Source organism: Coturnix japonica, chromosome 3, assembly GCF_054131305.1.
Source record: "Coturnix japonica strain WE chromosome 3, WE-NBRP24, whole genome shotgun sequence".
Taxonomy (NCBI): domain Eukaryota; kingdom Metazoa; phylum Chordata; class Aves; order Galliformes; family Phasianidae; genus Coturnix; species Coturnix japonica.
This window is the reverse complement of record NC_140665.1, coordinates 14,074,303-14,092,340: the sequence shown is the minus strand read 5'-3', so window position 1 is coordinate 14,092,340 and position 18,038 is coordinate 14,074,303. Positions and strand designations below refer to the sequence as shown.

The 18,038-nt window shown below is 38.7% G+C and overlaps 1 protein-coding gene across 5 annotated transcripts in view; it reads left to right on the top strand.

Moving 5' to 3' along the window:
- SPTLC3 (serine palmitoyltransferase long chain base subunit 3) overlaps nt 1–18,038 on the top strand; it is a 281,441-nt gene that overhangs the window by 139,305 nt on the left and 124,098 nt on the right. For 4 of the 5 annotated variants that reach the window (XM_085542794.1, XM_085542797.1, XM_085542793.1 and 1 more), the window contains one exon: nt 6,200–6,400. The exons of the other annotated variant lie outside the window; for it this stretch is intronic. The gene's annotated coding sequence lies outside the window, so the exon portion shown is untranslated. The remainder of the gene's footprint in view (nt 1–6,199; nt 6,401–18,038) is intronic. 5 annotated transcript variants of the gene reach the window in all.

The following is an 18,038-nucleotide window of genomic DNA, read 5'->3' as shown; positions in this document are numbered from 1 at the left end:
GACATGGAGTAAGGAACTGTGTGGAGAAAGCTGTCCTAAACTTGTGATTGAACATTACATTCTGCTTCAGTAGTTCTTTATGTTTTAAAAATGTTTCTGCCCAGGTTGTGTTTCAAGCTTATTTGATTTCTGCTTGTTTTTCACTTTTAAGTGCTGTGCTAAATAAATAAACCATACCAAAAATACAACGCAAATCAACTATGTTGTGCTGCCAGTGAGCTCACAATAAAGTGAAGCGTGGGCTGTTTTTGCATCTCTCTTTTTATTTAATGTGTAGTCAGCATTAACCTTTCACAATATGCGAAGAATGAGAAGTGATCATTCCAAAGCCGGATATCTGCCAAGGAGTGATTATTTTCATATATATATTTAAAGATCAAGAACATAATAGTGTTATTTCCTTTTTTTTTTTTTTTTTTTTTTTTTTTTTCTTCTTTCAATTTAAGTCTGTGTTGTTTGTGGAGAAAAATGCCTATACATTATTTCTTTTTGCTGTTCTGAAATTAGCAAGAGCTGATAGCCTGAAGCCTTTGGAGTCATTGGATGCTTCTGGAGGTGTACATCCTGAGTTCTTATGGTTTTTCTGAATGGCTACCATGCTTTCTTTTGGATTGGATAGGAGAAGAAACCAGGGGCCTTCAGCTGACCTCAAGGGATTTCCCTGAGTCTGTGCTTTGAGTGCATTCAATTTGTGCTATAAGGGCAGTAATTACTCAAAAGCTCAGATTTTGTGTCGCTTTTAAGCAATCGGGCATTTTTACCTCTGAACTGCTACGGTGGTTTTTAGAGTATCTTACTGCGGTTAAACACAGTGCAATTGAAGTCAAACTGTTTGAGCAAAAGATTAAAATTTGTAGGCTTTTTTTTCCCCAGGAATTTGATATATATGGTAAAAATATGAGCTATGGTTGATATAGATAATGTCATGATCAGATGAGAAGCTTAATGTATTTAAAGCCTTCACATTGGCTCGAAAATAGGAAGCATGTTGAAGAGAATTAATTCCAGTCCTGTTACTAAATCATGTGAAACCAACATTGAATATTAAAGCAGTAGATATAATATGAACCCAAAGCATCATTGGAAGCAACAGAAGATGTGTTGTTTTTAATTTCCCTATCAAATGTTCCAGCAGGCTCACTGCTGGAATGTGTGTTCCTTTGGGTCGGACTGCCTGGTAACTGATGGAGTACTCAAGTGCCACTGTTCTGTATGTACGTTTTTGTAACCAATGGAAAGTGAGCATTACTTTTGCTCTGTACTCAGCTTGCTACTGAGAAACTGTATTTCTGATCAGTTTATCTCTTTCAGGACAATTTAAAACCTGTGACTTTCTTCTGCCTGCCCATGAAAACCTCAGTATGAATCCACCTGGAAAGTAAGGGAGGGTGATCAATAAAATCTGGTTTCTGTTGCTGCAGAAGGGAAGCAGACAATATTTGCTTTTGTTTGCTGTCCCTGAGTTAGTGGCCCTGCTGGTCAGTAGCCTTTGGCATATGTGGTTTCATAGGAGTTTCTGTCAGATATACTGAAATGAGAGATGTTCCTGATGAAAGGAAAATGGCCAAGGAACTTTCTTCTCTTGGTTCCACTTTATTCTTTCTGTCTCAGTTCCACCTCACCTAGCATGTTATGTTAATCACTCAGCACCATTTTCCTAGCACCTACCAGCCTGTGAGTCTCTCTTTCCACCTGCTTTTTAGAGATTAGTTTCATGTTATGATCTGCCAAAGTAACCTATCTAACACCTAGCTGCTGCAATTGCAGTAGCAGTTTCACATTGCAGACAAAATCCCATCAGAGCCGGAAATTGTTTCCTTTATGTGAGTGGCAAGGCAATTACCGAGCTGAGTGACACGGGTAGAGGAGTGCATTTACACTAGAAGCTATTGCTATGGCAGAAACTTCTGGCAGGAAAGCAATGACTGACTGACATCCTTTGGCTTATTATTATGGACCCTGCATAAATGAAGTAGAAGCAATGACTGTTACTGCACTTCTAATCAACAAAGTGTTATGCCAGCAATTAGGTTTCCACTAACTCACATCTCCTTTCTAGCATTAATTGGGGGAGGATATGCAGATTGCCAGTTAATAATAGAACAGTTATAGTTCTATAATCAGTTTTTTGATGTTCATCAATTTGTTTGATTGCTTGTGTGGCAAACATTTGATCATGCACGTGTCTATTTAGCCATCAGATGCTTTTATAAACCTCATTGTTTATTGAGTTAGTGACATCTTAAAGTGCTGAAACTTGCTGAGCCTAATAGCAGCAAATATAGAACTTAACTTTGCAATATTCACAGAGTGGGTCCTTTCAGAGAAAGCTCCAGATTGTCCAAACCCCATATGGATATCAGGGATGGGAACAGTGTGAGCTGTGTGCTGAACCTATTTTAAACTCCCACTCGTGATTTCCAAATACAGCACTCTGTCAGAGAGCAGGCACAGAGAGTTTTTGGAACTACAGTGTTCATGTAAATAAAAGCTCCAGGAATCTGGTTTGGCAGAAGCATTAATAATACTTATTATATTGCCTGCTTATGGTGCTAAAACTAAAACTGGAGCCTTATGGACTGATGTAGTTAGGTGTAGAACGTATGTATAATATTTCCTGCCCATAAAAGCCAATGTGCAAAGATTATTTTTCTTCTGTAAAAAGGGATGTAGCGTTCTGGGAGGGGAGTAAATATTCACTTAATGCTTAGTGACAGATGTGTTCTGTCATTCAGTGTCCCTTGCAGGCTGTTTTATGGCCTCGGTGCCCAGAAAAGCCAAACCTGAATTAGTTTTCCCCAACCTTTTGGTCAATATTGCTTACTTTAAATCAGCTTTACATTAACACAGCTTTCAGTTTGTTCTGCTCCTTCTTATTTGCAGCTGTCTAGAAGATGGCATCTGGCCTTACATTAACAGACTGTTAAGTCCCCTATTGAACTTGGGACCAAACATCTATATCTGCTGTGCCTGACTATTTGTCAGCATATCAGCCTGCTGTTGATGCTATGTAGTTGCAAACCTGTCCTCAGAGTTTTTGTAAGATGGAAGTTACCCAGTAGAGAGACAGACAGTCCTTTTGCAAGATAAACTGTGTTGTTAGGCTTAACTAAGCTGCTTTTTGCACCTCATGAGGGAAGAAAAAGTATGTGGGAACAGTCATAACGTAGGAATATGAAGGAAGAATTCAACAGAAATCCACAGGTATGTTTGATTTATGCTAAAGTGAAATACGACTTCATTTTTCATGGCAGCTGATTTCAGGTTTATATGTGAGCTTTCTAGGTCTGAATTCATTAGGTGGCCATCATATACAGAAGTTAGCTGGCTTGATGTTATGCTTTTGTGATACGATAAGATTTCTGAATGCTGCCCTCCAGCCTCCGTATCCAGTAGCTAAAATAACAACTTGTTTGATATTTGTTATATATATATATATTCATACCAGATACAAGCCACAAGTTTATGGAGTTATTTTAATCAGTTTCTTGCAATGCCCTTTGCTGGAGGGGTAAGTGGGAAATCGAGTAGCTGCAGACAAAAAAAATAGACTTGAAATATAAAGCCATGACACTGTCAGAGTCTCCTTTTTTTCTGCTCTGCATTTACTGGTGTGATTATTTTACTTTTTTTTCAGCAAACTGATTAAATTTGTTCAAATTTCAGCTCGAATTTGCACCACTAGGAAAAATTAGAAGATGCCACACAAAATAATGGGTTGATAGTAGGTTACTAGAGGCCTCTTCCTTGAGTGCCAGCTGCTTGCAAATAGCCCGTAATTAAGTTCCTAACCAGCATAAATACCCGCTGACATTGCTTCTTTTTGGGAGGGTGCTGTGTGTGGGTGGGGTGGTAATCTGACAACCTGACTAAGGGAGAGTCTTTTGTGCAAGTTGTGCACTGATAAACCAAGAATAACACCTTTCAAAAGCTGAAGTCCATTTCTATGTCCTGTTGTATTCTACCTGCTTCTCTGCCTGCTTGCGTAATGCTTCTGTTTTCTCAGCTTGCACTTGAAGATGGAATATGATTACATAGGTACATGTGTGCAAGACTCGAGTGCTTTTGAAGCACTGTACACACACAAAACACAAAAGCAAATGTATAGAGAATATGAACTGCAAGCAACAACTCAGCCTCTCAGAAGAATGCGTGTGTGGGGAATACTGTCAGCATACTTGAGATAGACCTGAGAGAGTTACTAGGTTTGTTTGCGTTTCACACCTTATTTAATCTTTTCTTGAATAAAGTGATGGCAACCTTCAGCTATCTTCAAAAGGTTTCCAACTATGGGATGCTGCTTATTCTAACTTTGTTTGAAATAGTTGCTTATTTTCAAAAAAGAAATTGATTTTTCAGGTTACATACATGGATGACTTACATTTTTTTTAACTCTGTTTTCATCTGTCACATTAATATATTCCTATGGTGTTTGAGTAGTGGAAGTACAAAAGAGTTTCTGAGTAAGTTAGTAGGGGGAATGTGCATTTTGACCTTCAGAAAGAGAAGCGACATCCAAGGAGCTCAAGGTACTTCCCTTTCCTTAATGCTGGTGGTCTTGAAGTCTTTCCAAAACTCTATTGTATGTTTTCTGCTGTAATTCAAGTTTCTTCCTTCTCTGATCCACCATTTTGGACTCATTCTTTTGGTAGTTCTTTATTTGAAGAGTATTGCTATCTTCTCCTGCCTTATTTTTTTTCTTCATGTTCATCAAATCCAGTTCTGTAGCTTGTGTTTTTTAGGTCTCTGATTATTTTTCTGACTCTTCTTTGAGCTCCATCCAGTTGAGCTATGTTCCTCTCCAAGTAGACAAGCCCAGGACTGTAATACTTGAATCTACAGCTGTCAAGATACCTTAATAGATCGGTTGTAAAAATGTGTAAATGCAGTGTCTATTTGTAAAGAGACTTAAATCACTCCTTAGGAGAAATTCATATGTTTAACAGCTTTTGATCTGCAGTTAAGCCCATGGCTGTGCACACACTGTGTAGAGTTAGATGATGCTGAATAGTATTTCCAGAGCTTGTTTTGCCATCATTGTTGTTCCTGTAAGATCACGGTGACTGCAATCTTTGTAATCTCTAAGGTAATATCCTCAAAGATAGGAAAATAGTATTTTCTTCCAAGAGGTGAAGTTTCAGATTCTCATGTAACTTAAAGACATAAGAATTAGTTCCCAGTATTGTCAGGGTGAGAAACTGCTACCTTAAGAGGGCAGTTCAGCCTGTTTGCTAGGATGTATAAAAAGAACCTTAAATTACAGTCCTAGCTGAAGTATGCCATTGTTATCTTAAAGAAAAATGAAGAGAAATGGCTGCAGGTTCTCATTGCCTCAATGATATGGAAAATTTGCAGTCCATGTTACCGAAATTTGCAGTCCATGTTACCGAACTATCTTTATTGCACTGAATCAAAGCAAGTCATGACTTAAGCAGTTATCTTTTAAATTAGTGTTGCTCCATAAAATGACTATAGAAAATGAAAGGAATCTCATCTAGCCAGGAAATGAGTTATTTGGTAGTTCTGTTGGGCACTGTGGAACTGGTTAACCACAGTGGAGACTTCTATAGTAGGAGGGGGATAAGCTGTTAATGCTGAGAATTTTCATTATGGTGAAAAGCACTATACTAAAAGCACTAGGGAGCTTAAAACTCATATTCATAACATGCAGAACTGCATAACTACTAAAAAGCAACAAAAACAGCAATAACAACAAAAAAAACCTACCACCTTTGACCGGTAACATCTGCCCATTAAATTCTTGAGCCAGCAGCTAGAGCATCTTCTCTCTGTTTCTTCTCCATTCTTGCATTTAGCAGATAACGTACAGTTCATTTGTCATGGAGCCAAACCAGCCTACCATATGATTACTAAGTCTTTTCCCATTCATTTCTGGTACAAGAACGTGCTGTGTGCGCCATGTTCTGGTTGAGGTAGGAAACATCCCTTGGAAATGTGCTAATTCAGAACTGACTCTTGATTAAAATGTCAGTGCTGACTATAAAATGTATATTTTTGGCATCTTCAATTTATGCCTAAGCACCTTCAGATTCACTCCAAATGCAACAAGCTCCATAAATATTAACTATCTATGCAAATCCTCAGAAGCTAATAAAAAAGCCTTATTCTTCCCTTTTGTTTCCAGGCTTTCCTCTTTCTGATCAGCTGGATTAATTTTCTTTTTCCTCTTACGTTTTAGCACGTGGCTAAAATCATAGAATGGCCTGGGTTGAAAAGGACCACAATAATCATCATTTTCAACCCCCCTGCCATGTGCAGGGTCACCAACCACCAGACCAGGCTGCCCAGTGCCACATCCAACCTGGCCTTGAATGCCCTCAGGGATGGGGCATCTGCAGCCTCCTTGGGCAACCTGTTCCAGACTACTTTGCAGTTCAAGGTAAAAAGACTATTATTTCCAATTTTAAGACATTAGGAATTTTCTCTCCCCAGAGAGTCGTTTTCCTTCTTCACCCTTGTTATGCTGAGCTGCTGACACAGGTGTTACTAATTGCCAAAAGGATATGCTTTTTTTATTAGGTAATTGTGCTCTTTCTGTTGTTGTACCATTAGGATGCGTATATTTTCTCTTGACACACCTCAGATATCCTATAATTGATAAATGTTGTATTTTCAAACTTACTGAAAGTGATATTTTGGTTGGATTGTCATCCTGGCTGGTTGCTGAGCATGCTGGAGGTGATGTTTTCTTGCTTTTGATAATCTTAGAGGTTTAGTGGTGTGTAGGACTAGTGCAGGTTTGTAGCTCATGTGTGAGCAGATTCAATGGAAGTGATTTTCTGGGCAAGAGTCCACTAAAAGATAGCATATCATAGGCTGGATATAATGCTTTCTTATTCCAACAGAGTATCTGTTGAATGCTTCATATCAGTTAAATGATTTGTGTCTTCATTTTGGACAAAGCTGAAATCTCTAGACGTTTCCCTGGAGTGTAACTTCACTTTCCATAGTATTTCAGCAGAAGCCCACTTTTCAGCTTCAGAACAGCTACACGGATGGGAGAGAAGTGAAATATTTCTTGATAGTAAAGAGGAATTTATTTCCCCATTAAACTTCTGTCCTCTAATTGTTTTCTGTGTCTCCCTGGCCAGAAAGTCTTAAAAATCAGTAATTTTCCTGATACTAAGGGAAGAGGCAGCATTAAAGAGCATCAGTTTGTGTAATGCTGTTATTTAAATATAACTATATAAATTGGTATGGAAGATGCTAAGATGCTCAGAAGAGATGATTACCTGTATCCAGCTTGAAGTAGTCAGCCTTAGTTATTGACAGACCAAGAAAATCTTATTGGAATGATTGTGCTTTGTTGTTTTGTATGAAATAAACTTAATTCCTTTTGTGAAAGAATATTCTCCAGCCTACTGAGTGTCTCCAGGACCTCCAAGGTTTACATCTTTCTTTTTGAGATTATAGAAGCTAGTCAAGGGAACTTGCTATAGCAACTTCTTTTTGTGAAGGTTTCATTCCTGTTACCGTAAATTGTTCTCTAGCAGTTTGCTTTTTAGTCTGCTTTTTTCCTTTCATCCCTAAATAACTCTGTCATTCATGGTGCAGCTTTGTGAATATGGTAACTTTTGAATGTTTACTCTTCTGCATTGAGGAAGGACAAAGATCTCGTTCAGCAGTAGTTTAGTTATTCCACCACAGAATGACATATTAACTACTAACTGGCAATTACTCTCTTTTAATAATAAAAAGTTTTTGTTTTATGTGAGATATCTAAGTACTATGATAGATTCTTCCCCCTTTCCTCCATCCCCTCCCCCAAGAAAGAAAGGAAAAAAAAGAAAGGGAAATGCTTATAACCTTTAGATTCTGGATAGTTAATTGGTAATAAACCTAAAATCTACTGAGGTCAGAGAACTACTTCCATTTACATCAGTAGGTATCACAACTGTTAATTCCTGTTTAAGCATACACCAAAAAGGGGCATGACCTTTTGTGTGTGGTGTTTCAGTGGTGGTTGCCAAGTCTTTTGTCCTTCATATGCATGCTAGTTCTGTCCTCAGCTTCATCAGTGATGTATTTGCCTTTTGTGGCTGTTGCACCTTATTGTAAAGTAATAGTACCCTCAAGGCACCCTAAACTCTGTCAGTACAGAGGCAAAAGAGGCAGGATGAAAATAGGTACCTTTTAATTCTAACTAAATATGAAGAGGATAAATGTGTGTGCTTTTAATGTTTCTATGTTTTTCATATGTCTAAAATACTTTGGACATTTAAAAATAGATGAATACGCAGAGCTGACCTGGATTATTTTTCAGGTAACATTTATAAATCTGCTTACAAATGTTTTGCTGTCTTTTCCCTCCCATTTGATTTATTTGTGGTTTCCTGGTCATATTTTTTAGCTTGTACTTAATCTCACATTCACGTCCCTACATGAATTAACTGATTAAACTGTGGCATACAGAAGAAATATTTGTTTGAGGCTTAGCTTTCCTTTCCTGCCTGCTTCTCTGAACAAATATAGGTTGATGTTTTGTCCTGCCAAAGAATGAAATAAAATCTTTTAAAAACAAAACAAAACAAAAAAACCCTGAAAATTAATTATACTTCAGAAAATCATCAATTTTTTAATTTTATTTTTATTTATTTTTTTTGGCTAGGCCTGATCTCCCAGTTGTCCCACAAATGCTGCATGATCTTCCTTAAGACAGTCTCCTCCATAACCTTCCCTAACACCATGGTCAGGCTAACAGGCCTGTAGTTTCCCAGGACCTCCTTACAACCTTTCTTGTAGATGGGAATCACGCTGGCAAGCCTCCAGTCTTAAGGGACCTCACCAGTCAACAAAGAGCTCTGATAGATGATGGAAAGCAGCTCTGCTATCACCTCTGCCAGTTCCCTCAGCGTTATGGGGTGAATCTCATCCAGCCCCGTGGACTTGTGGCAGTCCAGTTGGAGCAGTGGGTCTCTGACTGTGTCCTCCTGAATCTTGGGGAGTTCAGTCTGCTGCCCAGCCGAGACTACCAGGTCAGAGAGTGGAGTACCCTGAAGATAACCGGTCTGACCTTTAACGACAGATGTAAAGAAGGCATTCTGAAGCTCTGCCTTTTCTTTATCCTCAGTGCTCGCATTCCCAGCTTCATACAGTAAAGAATGGAGATTCTTCTTAGTCCTCCTCTTATTGTTGATGTATTTGTAAAAGAGCTTCTTGTTCCTTTTGACTCCAGCGGCCAGATTGAGTTCAAGCTGGGCTGTTGCCTTTCTGATTTTCTCTCTACACATTTAACAGCTTCTCTGTACTCTTTCTGAGCTGCCCATCCCTTCTTCCACAGGAGGTAGATTCTCCTTTTCTGCTGGAGCCTCAAGAATAGCTCCCTATTCATCCACGCAATTTATCTCTTCTGATAACCTTAGTGGTGGAACAGTGTCCAAGAGCTAGCTTTATGTGAGGACACATCAACTCTAAATCCTATGCTGAAATCCTGAAATGCCACATTTATGCAGACAGTGACATCTGTCCCTCTTTCAAGGGAGGGCAGATTTTGCCCTTTAATAACTCCAGTACCAGATCTAATTCGTAAACACAGTTTTTCCTATGGTCTGCACTATAAAATAATGAAAAAACACACTGAATGGAGCTGAAATGCATGAAACGTCTTATCCTATTAAGGAAATGGCAGTGAAGTGCAGAGATGTTATTTAACATGTTGTCTATAAGTAAAAGGTATCTAAAGGATAAGGAAGGATTCTTTTTCTCCTTCTCTGCTTCTTCATTTCTACCAGGGGTTGTATAATCTGAATCAACTCCTTCATAAACTTGTTACCTCTGCCTGGAAGCAATGCTGGAGGTTGTATGGCTGATAGATAAAAGGAGATGGTTAGGTTGTTATCAGATGGGGAAGGAAGTACCTCTGTTAGAACATCCTCTCTGTGGAACAGAGATCCTTGATGAAGTGTTTTTAACTTACAAATCCTGTTTTGTTTCTTAGCTGCAGGCCTTTATATATTTTTATGTTGATGGCTTTTTTTCTCTCAAGTCCTTGAGCTGCTAAGTGTTCTATCTCAAGAATCCCACATTTGCCTACAATCTTACCTTTCTTATCCTGGGTGACCGTCTCCATTTGTTTTTCACATCTCATTTTCACAACTTAATAATTTTCTCAAGTTTCAATCAAGGTTACACAGCTGTGCTTTATCAACTGGCCTTGTATCACAGACAGTGGAACCCTTGTGATTATCACCAGCAAAAACAAATTAGAAGTCAACCCTTCTGTTTTGGTACTATTGAAAAACAAGTGGTTTGGGATGAGCCTGTGAAGGAGTGCTTTCTTTCCTAATCGTGTAACACCAAAGTTCTAGTCTGAATAAATCTAAGTCATTTCAATAAGGGTCTTTTTTAACGTTGATTATTCCTGAGAATTTTTGGTGTAAGGGAGGATGCCTGTGGGAGCACACAGAAGGTGTCAGTTATTGAGTCAAGAAAATCCTGTTGGTTTTTGTCCCAGTATTCTTGTTCTTTTCACTGGTAACAGTGTATCTTTAAATAAATGATCTGGGAAATGGTGTTCTGTCTCACTCTGAAGCTATTTGGAATGTCTGGGCTGAGATGCAGGAGGACCTACAGCAATATTTAGACATGACCACATCCTCAGATTAATTTACAGAATGTAGCTAATTAGAATGACAGCTTTTTTACTTGCTTTTTTTCCCCCCTGTAGCTTCTATTTGCAGTATTCTATGGCTAATAAAACTGTCAATTTTCTTTTACTTCAATAAAAGGTCACCTCACAACAACAGCCCTGTGCCTTCTAACAGCTAGTGCCTTTATTAATATTTAAAATGTACACAGTGATATTTTCAAAAGGTCAGGCTTTTAAAAGACATAAAATGTCATCCCTAATTCTTCTTTCTCATAGCCCTTTTCTCTATTTTCTGTTCCTCATCCACCATTTATATGTTCTGTTTTAGATACAGTATTTAGCATGGCTTGTGTTAAATCAGATAAGCATCAAGTGCTTCACTGTTGCACAGGGAGAAGATAAATTTGTCACTGATTCACAGTCCAGCAACTTATGAAAGTAGTTTTCAATTCTGAATCTACTATGGATTCCCTGGAGTTAAATGAGTCATTTGTTCCATCAGTTCTAGATCCAGGAATGCATTTAAGCCAGTGCTTAACTTTAAGAAGGAAGGGTAAAAAGGATGTTGAAGCTTCATCTGTCAAGATAAGCTTAAATTACGTATTCTCTAAGGTCTTCTATCTACACCCTAACCTGTGTCTACATAGGTTGCTGCAAAAATAACCCCTCCAGTTTATTTCCATTGAAGTTATAACAGATGCAAAGAGCAAAATAACCCTACTTGATAGAGCAAATTTTCAACTAAAACCACTTTTTTTTCCAATGTGTAGCCACCACCATTAGCCATGAACAAGAGCCTGCGTGTCATGCTCTGCATGGCATTAAAATCTGCGTCAGTAGGGCTATCCCACTGTTTCATAGCAGCATTGATGGTGATGTTGCTAAGAAAACTGCCCCTGCAGCTTATCTTTCACTGGCCTGAGTAAATGGAAGGTGCTGGTTTAGAGAAGAGGAGGCTTACGGGAGACCTTATCACTTTCTACAAATACCTGAAGGGAGACTGTGGTGAGGTGGGAATTGGCCTCTTCTCCCATGCAACTACTGATAGGGATACAGGGAAGGGTCTCAGGTTGCACCTGGGGAGATTCAAGTTGGACATAAGGAAATACTTGTCTGAGAGAGTGGTCAGGTGCTGGAATGGGCTGGCCAGGGAGTTGGTGGAGTCACTGTCCATGGAAGTGTTAAGAAACATTTAGATGTTGTACTGGGGGACACGGTGATAGGGGGGCACTTGCACTGGATGATCTTAGAGGTCTTTCCCAGCCCTGGTGATTCTGTGACAACTGGCCTATAGTGTAAAAGTAGTAGAACAGTCTAGCCAAGGTTGACAACATGCTATGCAGTCTTCAAACCAGTATGGTGCCTGGTGTAATCATACTGCAAGAGAATCTCTCTGTTCCTGGCCCGGAAGTCAGAGCCTTCAACTCATTCAGTGTTACTATGTAGCAGCCAGAGTTGATAGTTGTCCTTGTTCTGAGAAGTCTGGAAGGATCGCCCCTTTCCTTTCCCAAAAGACAGTGTATATATCCCTTTACCTGCTGAGGATTGCATCTTGAACTTTATTTGATGGGAAATTCATGTTGCCATTCTATGGACTGATGTTTTGACTCTGCCTTGTAGGGGTGATGCCACATCATATTTTTTTTTTTTGTTAGATGACTTATCAGTTACTTGTAACTTCTTGTTGTTAAGCATTGACTTAACAATTTGATTTTAACTTAATTATTTTATTTTAGTCATTAAAGGTTCCCTGTGCTTGGTACTTAATTACTAGGCACCTAGATTGAATTGTGACTTTTCTTCCTGAGGTTGGCTGCTCTTCACGAATCTGAACCAAAGCTCTCTTCTACGTGGTTTCTACCATTATGGTTCACATAAGTGTAGGAGTGGTGAAGTGTACTTTGGAATCAGTGCTGAAGATTAGTGATCATGATGTAAACAATCAGTAAACAACAGATTCAATAATGAAAAACAGTGGAATTCGAAAACTTTTTTGTGTTGCTAATTTTGATGATGTGTTAACAAGATAATTTGCAGGAAGAAAAGCATCATCTAAATGGATTTTGGTCTAGCAGTGCTCAGCACACAGCATAAGTGAAAACCATTCTCCCTCATACTTCTTATTGATGTTATAAATAACAGTGTAAGAATGTCAGTCCCTAAAATCTTCAGTGAAAGTAGGGAACCACTGATGAATAGTGAGTAATGAGCACAGCTAGAATAGGGCTGTTTGAAATCAGGAACACAGTGATGTTTGATTGTGCTGTTACTGATTGTAATCTACTATTTGTGAGCCTTCCAATTTTATCTTCCTTGTGTTTTATTGCTCTACTGATTTATCACTAACCATTTTGCTAGTCTTACATTTGAAAACGTATCTGTGGTAATGCTAATATAATACGTTCTTAATGAAAATGTAAATATCTGAGGGGATGTAGCCGTTCCAACCAGCAGGAGTTTCTGTACAGCCCACTGAAAGATACCAGTGACTGGAACAAAGCAAACTAACAATCAGGGTATTTTGACTCAAAACTAAGTGACTAACCCTATGACAACAATGCTTTTAGTGAATGTAATTGTTATTCTGCTGGCCTGTTCATTTTAGGGAAGGAAGGAAGATTAAAAACAGTTTGGGAAAAGTCAAAATGGTTCTCGCTATACTTTTTATTCTTTTTTTGTTCTCAGACTAATGCATAGTATTTCTTTTATCTGAGCTGGCTTTTTCAGCTTCTCTTTAACGGGGTGAAAAACTTACATAGAATTGTAACATTTTTCCATTTAAATCTAATACTAAATCTAATATTTCAAATTTTGGTTTTGCTTATCACTTTAAGCATTTTTCCATTGAGTCAGGAAAACAAGATTTCTTCTCTTCCCCTTTTGCATTTGAATGGAAGCATTGATTGCATTCTTGAATGATTCAAATATTCTCTTACGACAAAATTCTGCCCACCTGCGCTCTAAACCCCAAACAGTTTGTCAGGTAAGCTTATCTCACCAATACTGCCAAACTGTTCAAAATCAATACTCAATGGTTTAAGTTACTATAACATGGAGATTAAGAACAGGTAACAGTTCACAGCCCAACCCTGTGTTATAAAATGACTCTATTTTATCCTAGCTAAATATCCTTTACACCAAAGTAGATGGCCTTGGAGTTTGACTCAGTTGTCTCTTTTCTGAGTTGTACCACTTGACAGTGAACATTCTTTTCTGTCACTTGTGTTAGTCTTTTAAGCTCTCGGTTACCTAAACATAAGTTAATGACAGCTCTGGCTTAAATTACTCAGTTCACATGCATAGGAAACTGTATCTCCTGTTCAGTTAAATTCAGTGAGTGATTTACTATCTCAAATGATGTGTTGTTTTGGTTTTTTTTGTGTGTGGAGCTAAGGACATCTGCCTGAACAAAACATAACTGCCCTACCTTAAGACGGATGTAGTTCTCCCCTTTCTGTAGAGCTTTATAATTGTATTTACTAGCCTGCCTGCAAAGCAAATTTATCTTGCAACTACAGTCATTGCTGTATAATCAAAATTAACATAAGCAAACATAATTAATGAAGAGCTCTAACAAAGAAAGGGATTATTTTTTTCCTATTTTCCTTCACTAATTATTATTATTTATTTATTTTTATTAAAGATAAATAGAACTTCTGTCAGCATACACAGTTTTCTTGTGTGAGTCATAAGAAGAGGGAACAAAAGATAATCGGATCTGAACCAGTAGAACTGAAAGGCCGCTGAAAGCATATATTCTACTGTTTATGAAAGCTAAGTCAAAATTTACTTTGGCCAATCAGTCTCAGTTTGTGTCTCTCTTCTTCAGAGATTAATACTAAGAGCGAGTAAGTCCATTTTCCTCTGTTCTTTCATTCACCTCAGCCATGAACAATTAATCAGCTATGAGCAGTTGTTGGGTGGAAAGAGCCAATTTGGCAGGGGAAGAAGCAAATCCTGGTAATGCTTCTGCAGAGCTTTTTCTCTTCCTAATTTAGGCAGAATTGGAATTCCAAAAGTCTGTGTTACTGCTAAACTCTAAGAATATGACAGAATTGACCAACGAGCCAATGTGCAGCTTCTCTAGAGACAAGTTGTCTTCCTGCTTGAGGGACTCCTTCTCTGCTGTAAGATATATCCAAGGAAGGAGCCTGCCCTGCAGGCAAAGTACAATAGCATAGGCTCTAGTAACTTAGGGTAGTTTACAATAGGAAGAGCAGAGTGACAGGAGTTTGAAGATTGCTCATATAAACAGCATATCCTTGTGCTATATTTTCCTTTGTATTGGTTGCCTTGAAAACAGATCTAATGTAAGATATCTTAAAAGTCAGACATATAAAGTTGGGGGGGGGGGGGGGGGGAGGAGGGAGGGTGGGTTTTTTTTTTTACTTTTGTTGCTTTTTGCATGTTATTATATTTTAAAGGTATTACTCTGATGACTGGGATTTGGTGTTTCAGAAGTTGTGAGGGGAAGGAGTCTGTGCAGAGACAAAGTTTTGTCTGTGTAAACAATCCAAAGTAAAGAACTGTATGTATCATTAGAGAATGAAATAATGAACACTACGTTATGGATAAACAAATACTGATCCTTTTGGGGCTCAAAAATTGCAAAAGAAACTACATGAAGAGATCAGGCAAAAGAAACGTTAATTACCCTTATTAAGACAGTACATCCCAGGACACTTGATGGAAGTCAAATAATCTCAATTTAATCATGTGTTCTGACACATGCTTAAAATGCTGCTATCTATTCTGCCTACCTTTTCCTAAGTAGCCTACCTGGCTTTGATCAAAAAGCCTCACATGGAAATAACTTAGTTTTAGTTTATTAACAGTATTGGCAGCAAAAGAAAAGAAAGGTTCCATCTCAAAACATGCAGTGCTTTGCATTTTGAAGGGAACCAAGAAGTTAACAGAAAGATTGCTATGTGAGGATAACTAAAGCTGTGTGTTCTCTCAGAAAACCTACTGTGATTTTAAATAAGAAGTTCCAAACTGCTACAATTCATAGTTTTGTAGTTTCATAGTTTCATAGTTTCGTGCGGGTTGGAAGGGACCTTAGAGATCATCGAGTCCAGCCCCTGGGATTCGAGCCTCTGTGTAGCAGAGCGGCACTTCTACCACTTGTGCCACAGGGGGGATTCGAACTCTGGGCCCCAGTGTTGCAAGGCGGCATCTTGAAAGTATATGAATTTTTTAAACATTTTTACTCCTCTAATGTAGGAATTGCAAGATGCTTCAGATTCCCCAGATGTTTTCTCTTTCCAGGTAAAAACCCACTGGTCTGAATGTTGAAGTTGTCCAGTATTTCAAGAGAACATCATCTTGTATGTATTGCTGGACTACACAAATAGATGATGTCTACGTGGTGGGGGTCTTTGGCAAGTGAAATTGAGTTTGGTAGCTATTTTTTCTTCTTGGTTTTATTTTCAGTTAAGTTTAGTTAAGATCCAAATGCAGCATTCATTAAATAGTGGGTGATCAGCTTGTGCTCAAAGGTAGCAATGTTGAAGAGCTGCTTAAATATCTGTACACCTCCGGAAGGGCACTTCAAGGCTGACCTATGAAAACTTTTTCTTCTACCCTGACCTTTTCCCAGCAGATAATATTGGCACATGTAAATAACAAACTGTGTGCGTTGCTTGAATTTTCTTGAACAGACTGAGAGCAACAAGTCTAGTGAGCGGTACATAGAATTTTGATTTGAATCTGAAGCCCCTAGAGGGGGAAGCTTCAAACCCACTGAAATGCCAGCCTCCTCAAGAAGATTAATTTGATGGAGGAAAATAAAAACAAAAAATCAAGAGCCTGCTGTTACTGCTTGAACACTGAACTGAGACAGGCCTCGTCATCTGTAGTCGGCCAGGTTTCTTTCACGTTTGGATTTCGCTGCTTGAAAATGCTGAATTAGTCCATCTGTTCTCATTTAATTTTTTTCTCTGCTGGGACGTTAGTTGGTCTTCTTGAGTCTCAGTCAGGCACATTTCCAAAGCATCTACATAGAAAGTTATTCCTCGCTTTCTCATGAAGTAGCAAAAGTGATGCCTGCTAACACAGCCTCTCAGGGTCTGTGCTCCTGTGGGGAACATCTGTCCACAGAACGTGTGTACGCTTCAGCTGTGCCTCACCGTATCTTGTGTTAGATGAGTATTTTCCTAAGGAATTAATGATGAAAGTCATGCCGGATAATGTTGCTGCACCAAATTGTTTTTGCTATGGTGGAAGTGTTCATACTTTGAGTAATCCCTCATATGAATCTTCAGAAGCATGGGTTACCAGGTGGAGACTGCATGCACTCTAAATTAGAAGACATTGTAAATAGCTTATAGAGGATTGGATGAGCCATAAAAAATAACAAGCATTTTACAAGCATGTTTTACAAGGTTTTTTTATTCAATACTTGCTAGATTCTATAACTCACTGAATATTTATTTAAGATGAACTTACTGTCACTTGAGAAATTACTTTTTGCATAGTCTGAGATGACCAGTGCTTGTAACCGTGATCTGAGGTTGTCTCAGTGTTCCAAGCAGCTGTGGTTGCTGATTTTCCTGCAAAGCATGGTTCATTTGAGGAATGTAAAAATAGTATGACGCTTGCTTTATCTAATTATAGCAGCCCTTAAGCCAGGAGCTTGTTTAAACTGATTTACACAGAGATATAAACACTTCCTGAGAATGATGTGTTCTAGCCTAGTGTAGGATAAATTCTCCTCTGAAAGTGCTCACCTTTCTCCTACTAGTACAAAGGGTCATTAGGTGATACAGTTGGGCATGACTAGTAGCATAATTAAGTACAGTAAAGCTGCCTTGCCTTACTGCTCTCATGATCATTACAAGAATTTGAAAGTCTTTTCCCATTATTTTTATACAGTATTCCTTATTTCTTTAATAACTGATTCCAAACTTTGCAGTGTAGGGCAAGAAACCAAAAGAAACAAACAAGAAAAAACATTTCACCAAAAGGGCCTGTTAGTGCCAAGATATCAAATGATAAGCGGTAGCGTTTAAAATCAGTGTAAGAACCAGCTCTGTTCCTGCAAGCAATGGCTGTTTCCGACCATGGGTTAGGGAATTGCTGCTTCTGGGACAGAAGCCCGTTGGACACTGAACTCTTGTACTTATCTAGCTACTTCTCCTCTGAGCAAGTTTCTGGCGGCAGCCTGGTGCTGACAAAACCTCCAAGGCACTGGGAGGGGCCTAAGATGAATTTTCTGATTCAAACTTAGTTTTGAGGTGCAGCTAGGTCTTGGAGTAGGAACTACTCATTCCCCTGTATTTTCATGCTGTAAAGCTGTGTCATTCAGTGCTTTGTATTTCTATCCCCGACTAAATGCAGTGCATCTAATCTGGTGTACCCTGTTTGCAAGCAGAGGTGGGTAGTGTTTTAGCAATTGTTAGGGCCCCTAACCCTTAGCTGCTTGCCTTGC